The sequence below is a fragment of the Balaenoptera musculus genome, chromosome 3, assembly GCF_009873245.2.
Source record: "Balaenoptera musculus isolate JJ_BM4_2016_0621 chromosome 3, mBalMus1.pri.v3, whole genome shotgun sequence".
Classification (NCBI taxonomy): Eukaryota; Metazoa; Chordata; class Mammalia; order Artiodactyla; family Balaenopteridae; genus Balaenoptera; species Balaenoptera musculus.
In genome coordinates, this window is record NC_045787.1 from 16,741,908 (window position 1) to 16,751,852 (window position 9,945).

The 9,945-nt window shown below is 32.3% G+C and overlaps 1 protein-coding gene across 1 annotated transcript in view; it reads right to left on the minus strand.

Annotated features, from left to right (window-relative positions):
- CDH18 (cadherin 18) overlaps positions 1 to 8,104 on the minus strand; it is a 588,690-nt gene extending 580,586 nt beyond the window's left edge. The window contains exon 1 of the mRNA XM_036849393.1: positions 7,966 to 8,104. The gene's annotated coding sequence lies outside the window, so the exon portion shown is untranslated. The remainder of the gene's footprint in view (positions 1 to 7,965) is intronic.
- Positions 8,105 to 9,945: the final 1,841 nt, after the last annotated feature.

Here is a 9,945-nt window from a genome sequence, read left to right on the forward strand (position 1 = left end):
GAGAACACAGAAGAGAGATTATATTTCTGAACAGTATAAAGATATTTTGAAAAAAAATAGTTTCTAACCTATCATGCTTATTAAAAAAAAAACTTAAATTTTGTACCCATGGTTTAATGAAGAATATTATTGAATAATTATTTAATTCTGAATATGTCAGGTAAAACAAGCCCAACAGTTGTTTTTTTTTTTCCTTTTTTTAATCCTAGTGTAAAATACAACATGGTACCATGGTAAAATAGAACATTTGAATTGTCTCTGTAGACTTTCCTGAATCTTTGTTTTTTAAACTATATGTTAGTCATGTGACCTAATGGCAAAATTCTTTAGTGTAATTGTAATAGGAAATCTTGGATAATTATCTCATACATTTTCTTCCCAGCTTGGTTCTTATGCTAAACAGTTGAAATATATGTACATAAATATTTCTTCTAGTCTTTTGCAAAATCAACAAATCAAATGCCCCAAAATAAATGCACTTAATTTGCAATTGTTGCATTTTATTTTGAACACTCCATACTAACATTTGGAATGAGTGCTATCTACATGAAAAATGTTAAAAATGAAAACCCAGAGTTCATGTTAATCTGGTTCTTATTCTTAAAGTTATCAAGATTTCGGCACAAGCTATACAAAGTATTGCTTTGCCTGGCATATTATTTTATGACAATTTTATTGTTATTATAAGACCTCCCTAGAGCAGAACAGTGGCCAAATATCCTTAGTTGGATCCTAAGGACTTGAGTTAATAAAAATTTGCTGCCTGTGAAATACTTTTTTATTTTATTTTCTTTTAAAAAATTAGTTCAGTTTTGCCACATTACTTGTTAATAGTTTCATCATGACATTGGAGTAGTTTATTAGGTGATCGTTAAGAGAGATCATTTTTTCCAATGTTCCTATTGTTATTTCCAGAAATAACAATAGGAACTTGATAGTGACAAAGCTTGTCTATCTGGTGACTCACAATGCTCTGAAAAATAGAGAAGTACTTGGCTTGTCAATTGATTAAATATAGTCTTTAGGTACTTTAGAGTGAGTGTGACAATTTGAAAAGGTCTCTAAATGAATATAGGAAGTAATAAAAGATTATAAAATAAGGACTGTGATACGGATGGACCTAGAGATTATCAGACTAAGTGAAGTAAGCCAGACAAATGATATCATGTGATATCGCTTATATGTAGAATCTGAAAAAAAAAAAAAAGATACAAATGAACTTATTTAAAAAACAGAAATAGACCCACAAACATAGAAATGAACTGATGGTTACCAAAGGGGAAAGGGGGCAGGGAGGGATAAATTAGGAGGATGCATTAACATACACACACTCTATATATTAAATAATTACCAACAAGGATCTACTATTCTACAAAATATACTCAATATTTTGTAATAAACTATAAAGGAAAGTAATCTGAAAAAGAACAGGAAACAAACATATATATATAAAATATATAACTGAATCACTCTGCTGTACACCTGAAACTAACACGATGTTGTAAATTAACTATGCTTCAATTTAAAAAAAAATCTTATGTGAACTATGAAAAAAAAATGGACCATGATTTAAAAAAAAAAAAAAAACCACGAACGTGGACTTAATTTAGACCTCTGGAGAAAACTGTATTTATTAAACGACTTATCTTTGGATAGTCATTACAAAGAATCTTAGTGAATTATTGAAAATAGTAAAAGTGTTATACCATGAGAAAATGTTAGTGTATTGAAATATGTGTATTTGAGATTGTTGAAGGGAAGCAATTCCAAAAAGTCGGACGTAGAATCAAAAATGAATGTGCTTCCCTTTCAAACTCATGAATCTGTGCCATGGAGCCAATTCTAAAAGAGAAAACTGAAAGACACTCACGATCTTCAACAATTCAGAAATCAAAATGTAAATACAAAAGTGAAAGGAAGCTGAATTTTTAAAAGTTAGATTGTAATATGCAAAAAGTATTTAAAGTAAAAATGTAAATATGACTGTTTACAATTATTACAGCTTAGAATAGTCTATTTGAGTTCTGTCAATTTTGGATCTCTTGTTTAGCTTATAATTGCTAATTTACTTGAACTATCAGAAGGCCAGTGATTTCTTTATTCATTTATTACAATCACCAGTTCTGTTTATTTGATTTATCATATAAAGTTTTTATAATTAAATAATGATGCCCGATTTTGTATTTTTGTAAGACTTGAATACGGGCTTTGCTTAAAATGAAGAGAAGGTGATATGTTAAATTAAAAAAAAATAAAACTTTTCAGTAGAAATAACAAACAAATATCCTAGTACCTTGGTGATATTAAGCAAAGGAGCCCAGGTTATGCATAGCCAAAGGTGACGTTACAATGATTAGGAGAAAAGATATAGTCAAATCAAGAGGCTTTGTTTTGCTGCCTCACTATGTAACTTTGGAACCTTAGGAAAAGGAGGATATTGATTTCTTTCTGCTAACCTACTTGATTGAAATACTGTCAAGGGATTTCATTATTAAGATGATTGCAGTTTTCTTTCAGTGCAAGGTGCTGCATCAGTGTAAAGCATCACAGAATGATTTCAACAGGGGGCACAATAAAGTATCTGGCAACATTTAGGTAGGTTAAAAACAAATGGCCCACCTGCCTTTGGATTGTAGAATATCACTTTACAGGACTCCTCTTGATGCAAAATATGCTTGCCACTATAGTGGAAGAGATAGTGCTCCCTTTGAAACTGACATAAAACATGTTTCCCACGTTGTTTTACAGACTTCGGAATTTGTATTTTGGCTGAACCAGGAAAACAGACCAGAAGGCATTATCCTTGAAGCATATATGGAGAAGAAAGTCGTACAACATTTTAGCTGAAATTGTGAAATGACAAAGATGGCCTAAAAAGAAAATATTTTGAATCTTGCAATGGCCTACTCTTGATATATCTCTAAATACATTTTTAAATGTCTGAGCACTTAATAAAATGATTTATAAATTTTAACACCATTATTGGAGGTAAACTGTTCTCTCTGATTGGTATTAACAATTTAAATTATCATGGGAATATTTATGTATATCTTTCAAGGTCCATCTCACCTATGACCCCCTCCTTCCCATCAATCATTAGTTTTTTTTTTTTAATCTTTATTTCACTTACCATATTTTGGCAAATAAAGTATAATTTAATTTTATGGATCTCCCCAACGCACAGTAGTAGCATTTTTGTTATATATACATCCAAATACTTGAAGGAAGTAGATGAATGCTTATGTCACTGAAAAGATTAACAAATGTAATACTTTCACAGAAAAAATATAAAATAAATCTGGTTGAGATATAATTCATAGTAGCAGAATCCTTAAATAAAATGCAGTATTTATATGTAAAAAAATCATGTTAACTTTAATTTCTTGACTACTGATTTAAATTTGTACTTTTTATTGTGGTAAAATATATAATTTACCATTTATACCATTTTTATAAGTGTAGATATCAATGACATAAAGTACATTGACACTGTTGTGTAACCATCACCACTATCCATCTTCAGAACTTTTTCTTCTTCCCAAACTAAAACTCTGTACCCATAACTCCCATGTATTCTTCGTTGTGATCTCTAGTTACTTAATATGCAAAGTAATATAAGAATATATAATTATTTGGAATACGTTACGTGAAAAATACACCATGGAATTAAGAAGTCACAATAATATCGGCATATGTTAAACTATACATGTTGGTGTTACTGCATTAAACTCAGATTTTCTACACAAAACACTAAGAATTAAACACTGATGGTCAGTTGTTTTGTACCTAGCTAATTTTCTTATTCAAATGATAACAATAAGAACTTTATAACAATAAGAACTTATAAAGAAAAAATCTGACTGAAAGTATCTGAGAGTTGCCTGACTAAGCAGGAATAAAGGGATAGATAAGTCTAGCTGTCCACTAGACATTAGGGCAGTAAATCTTCAGTAGAAAAAAAGTAGTAGTATTCATGATCTCTATATTTTTTCAAAATTGCCAGGACTAAGAGAATAAAGAGGCAATAGGAACAGACCCACATATAATTCTGATTTTGAAGTTATCAGTGATGGACGTTATCAACTGTGAATAATATGTTCAAAATTATTGAAAGGATGTATTTACAAAAAAAAACTATAGTCTATATGAAAAAACTATGAAAATTCTTGAACTAAAAATAAAATATATTAAGAACTGAATCAATTATTTAATGACAGATTGAAAATGATAGAAGAATAGTGAACTGGAAAGTAGATCAATAGAAAATGTGTAAGCTGAAAAACAAAAGCAAAAAGAGTAAAAATGTTTAAAAGAGTGATTTGAGAAGGAGATCTAATAACCATTGTTGGAATTCAAGAAGCAAGGAGAGAGAATGGGGAAAAAAGCAGTAAGTGAAGAGAAAAAGTCCTAAAGTTCCCAAAGCTGTTAAAAGGTATTAAGCAAGGTAAATACTCAAAAAACCACACCTAGGCCCATCATGTATATTTCATCAAAGGAACAATAGGCTATTAAAAAAAAAAAAAAACACTGGAAAGACAGATGAAAAATACCTTTAAATTGCTGAAAGAAAATATGTGCCAACCTATGCTTTCATCCCTAGCACAAGTGTTTTTAATTGTGAAATAAAATACAGATTTTTTTTTTTCAGAACAATGGCAGTCATACATTAAAATAGACTATAAGAGAACTTCTTTGGCCCAAGTTTAATCATTAAATTTTTCTATACTTCCAAAAAGGTTTTATTGGATATGCATGATAAATCATATCTTCCGCAAACATAAATCCTTTTATCTCTTATTTTCAATTTTTTACTTTATTTTATTATTCCAATTACTAGAACTTCAAAGAATGTGCTACCCAGTAATGAGAACTACTGGTAGCCCCTTGCATAGTTTCTCATTTTACTTTTAATGATTTTAGTGCTTAGGGCTGTTTTGTGAAGAATATAAAGGACATTTATTGCATAAGACAGAGGTTCTTGTTATACTCAGCCACAGATACCACATATGATTTAGAAAAATGACCCTTTTAATTCTTAAAATTATTAGCCACAGATATTCAGGTGGGCCAATATTATTTTCATATTTTCCAACTCTAAAATTCCATCAAATATTCACTCTCTTTCCAAATCAGAGAGTATCCTAACTGTGGGATGCTAGGTTGAGAAAATAACTTCAAAGATAAAGAGACAACAAATTATATTTTGTGGATAATACTAAATTTCATCAAATATTTAGAGTGAAAAATAAAATGCAAATCAATATTTAGACACTTGGAAAGATGTTAATATTTTGTTAAAATGTTCAGTTTTTATCCAGATGTCTGGCAGCACATAAGGAAAACAAAACACTCTGTGAATAAACATAATCTCAATTACACCAAAATGCCATTTTTCCACTGATTTCCAATTTTCTATATAAAAGATGATATAATCACATGTTGGGTGATTGTAGATATTAACAATCCTGGCTTCTAAGAACACACCACTATAGTTCATTCATTAGGCATTCCCATGCCTATGCTATTCTAAGAAAAACTGAATTAGGTAGCAGTGAAAATTTTCCAGTTTTGTTCCTGTTGCTACAGTCATTTTGACATGAACCAAAATAAAGACAATGGTCTGAGTGCTTATTAACTCTTGATAAAGGGTTATTCTTTTAAAAATACAGTTGTTTTCAGGAAGGAATTACTATTACCCATTTTTATATTTTTTTATCCACATAAATGTTATACCTATCTACTTGGGGGTATTATTAATTTTGCTTTAACATCATTTTTCTAGTAGCAGAGAAAATTATGGCCCATAGGGTAATATCCAATTTTATTCATTAATTTCTAATTGAGGCAATAGTTATTATGTATCAAACAATGGTAAAGTCTTCATAAAAATATTAAAAGGGATTACTTTGTATGTATTAGACATATTTTCTTAGTTTTCTGACTAAAGAAATTTCTAATTTTTGATTATCATTTATATTTCTGGAGGAAATATTCTACTCTTCAGGCGTATTTCTCAATAAAGAAAGACTTTTCCCAAGAGAATCTTAATAAATACATAATACAAATGTGAGGAAGAGGAAATACTCCTCGGGTATGCAGTTGGGATATAATTTTGAAACTTTTGTCTGTTCTTGTAACTCTTTGTTTAGTATAAATTTTCATTTTAAAAATTGTTTCTCTGGATAGAGTTTCAAAATTTTTGCTCAAGGAGAAACCTATGCTGAGTTCCAATTACAATAAACTCTACCATTAAACCCTAAATTCAATTAGGACCACCTGGCAATATCTATTTTAATTTCCATTCTTACACCTGTGTCCCTTAAGCTTAAAAAAGACTTTCCATCTGGCTATTTTTTTGTTACCCTAACATATACTGACATTGGTAAAAACAAAAGAAACTATTTTCTCATGTGTTATATGATGAGTTTTGCTTAGGTGTTTATGTCAGAAAGTAACTTCATAGCATTTAAAATTAGTCCTAATTGCTGTACATTGACCCTCCATTTTCTGATCCTCTCTCCCAAGTTGCTATTTACTCTCCATCTTTCAAAAGGTACTTAATATCTTAATGTGCTTCATGCCACCCGCCCCCCACTATTATTTGTACTGAGGAAAAAAAGGGTGTGGACATCTGTCATTTATCGATACTTATTAGTATGAATTTTGTTATACTTTCATACATTTAGAAATAATTACCTAATTATAATTCTAATTGAGGGGAGTAATTATATATAATCATATGACTATGACTTTTATATAAAGTGAGATGTTTTTTCCGCCTTTAACAGGATAGGTGTCATTATAGACTAAAATGGTAGACTGCTGCAACCACTAGAATTGTTGACAGGCTGATTCAGAAAGGACTCACCAGAGACTCATTTTGTGCAATGTGAAAGATACTCTCTCATTTAGTAAAGTTTGTGGTAGTTTACAAACCTTCCAGAGCACCAACAGACTACAAACTTAAAAGAGGAATGAAAAAAAATAAAAATAAATAAATAAATAAATAAAAAGAGGAATGAGTCTACCAGCTCATTCAGGCGTCGGCCACAGGGCAACTTAAAGAAGACATAAGAGATTCTGCTATTTCCACTCTTCCTGCTATCCTTGCACTATTGCTAGGGTCCATAAAGCATCACACTAGGAACATCATTAATTGAAACCATGGAAATACAGGTGATAATGACTGTAAGTGTGGAATTTTCACCATCAAAAACAGGACTGAGAAGTTTCCACAGGATAGACCACGAGTCACTATGATACGGGAAGAGCTGATTACCAACAAAACAGCTGAACCTCCATCTTGTGTTGCTAAAATTTACATCAGTTTCTTAAACGGAAAGAACTAGAAGTTGTCATCATCAAAAAGAAATGGAGACCAGCCTTGAAAATTTCCTAAGCAGACCAAAAACAGTTTAGTCATACAAGCAAAGCTTAATTCAGTTTATTTCACAGGCCTAACTTGAACTGGGTCATATCTTGTTTATGCCTCTGGAAATCACAAGCAAAACAATTTGCCAAAATTGATATGAAGTAACCACTAACCAATTCCCTATCATTTAGGAAAATTCTAATATTATAAGCAATCACTGTGAAGAATAAACAGTCATGAGCTTCTCACCATAAAAACTGCTCTAAGGCAATATACCCCTGAGCTCTATTTCATGTATTGGTTTGAGCACCCCCAGTTCGCAAACTGTATTTTTGGGGTGTGCACAATAAACCAGTACTAATTACTACTTCAGTGACTCATTGGTTTTACTTCTGTTATTTCTGAACTTCTGAAAAAGTAAACATAAAAATTGTGCTGAGATTTTATCCAGGTATTATCGGTTGTGTGTGTGAGGGAGAGTTCATAATTGAGCTGGATATAAGAAATGTACTTGGTGGCAATAACAGAAGACATTTAATCTGTGCTCTGTTTCTCTTTAAAGCCCCCCTGTAGCGTGATTCCCATGGCCTTACCTTCTTCCCCAGCGTCTCAGAAGCTTCCCAGCAAACTCAACGGATACCTTCAGCAGAGATGATGTCATCACCCACTGGAGTTGATAACAACGGGAAATGCAGTGTCTGCCATGGGCTGGATGAAGATGTGCTGAGCTGAGGGCCTGAGGACCAGAAGGTCCACAGGTTAGAACTTGCACCAGACTCATGTGAGGACAGGACTGAGGTTTGGGTCAGCACCTGGGTCTAACTGAGGCTGAGACTACCTCTCCCACTCCCTCCTGATCCACCACTTGAATCCACTCACTTTCAACTCTCTGCAAACGCCAATCTGTGGATGTTCAGAAACAAGTAAAACCAAAGGTAGAATGAGGAGGAACGGAAGGAGAGGCAATGAAAACGGGGCAGGGCTTGTGAAAACTTCTTTAAATTAGCTGAAAGGAGAGATTATACTGTAAACCACCTGTGACTAGAAAAATAAGAAGGGGCAAAATTAATTATGCCTCCCTACAAAGAGCATTAGTACATTGGTTCTCAACTAGTAAGTTTTTTTGTCTTATGTTCTAAAATAAAACAAAAACATAATATCCTGCAAGTGCTTAAAACTTTCTCAACCAGACTGTTACACAGTAATATTTTCAGGCAAATTTCTAGTACCCAGACTGACCGTCCCTGGAACTCAATGCCTTAGACACTACCTTTAAATAAATCCCATGCCTGTTTTGCTGTGTCATGTGTCCATTCAGTACAGACAAGGGTTCTTTGTAACAGCCCTCATCAAATTGTTGGCTTTTAAGCAATGTACTGAAACATGTCTCTCTTTTTAATCATCTCTGTTTTCACAATAGTTGATGACGGTGCTCTTCAAACTGACAGTTATCTTGAAATGCTTTCAAATATCCTCTCAAAAATGAAATCAGACTCACATATCACTGGCCGAAAGGATTTATAAAAGTAACACTTTTGACTGCATTTTGAAAGGAGAACACAAGAAAATTAAATACGAGGTAGATGAGTGATAATACCTTCAGCTGAGATATTTGTGGAAAATATAAAGTTCCTATACTTTTAATATAGAATTTGTCGTGGTGACTGTGGCAACCAAAAGAACCAAAAGAAAGAAAACCTAGAAAAATAAATGTTAGCAAAATTAAATATTACTTTAGAGACGGGGAAGTAAGTTGCATAAAACTACCTCTCTTCTGCTGCCCCAAGCCTCTGTCTACCGACCTTCTCCTCTCTGTTCTTTGCTCCCAGATGAGTATTTATAACCTTGGGGCAAATCAGAATCACTTGGCTCAGACCTGGAACTAGATTTAACACTCGAGTCTTGCTCTCAGACCCTAAGACTCAACTGGCCTCAGCTGAGACCTGAGGCGTGGCTCTTCTGAGATACAATTCATATATGTACATATAGATAATTCTGTAAGTATAATACACACACACATACACACACAATATATATTTAACAATATCATGTTAATTAATGTTATATTAAATATAACATAACATTTTATATACATATTTATACTTTGTATATTTCTATGCATATACAATGTATACCCATATTATTTATATATTATTTATATGGGATTATATATACACACATATATGTATATATAGATGAATAGATAGAAATGGGTATAGATATAGATGATTTTTGTGAATTTCAGAGGCACGTTAAATTACACTGACTTCTTGGAACAGCGGTAATTAATTAAAAATCACAACTGTTGAACAGCTGCTGTCCACAGATCTCTCTGAGTGATGTAATGAAGAGGAACAATGTTACAGGATACAGCGTATAAGCAAGAGTCAGAAAACATGGGTGCTAATCTCAGCTCTGTCACCAGTTTTGTAGGGAAACATATTAGTCCTTCTAGGTCATGATGCAAACATTTGTAAAGTGAGGGAATGAGAGTGTATCAGTGGATTTCCCAGTGTTTTCTCTTAAAATATGAGTCTGCTTAAAATACTCCAGTAACCTCCCATCTCTCTCAG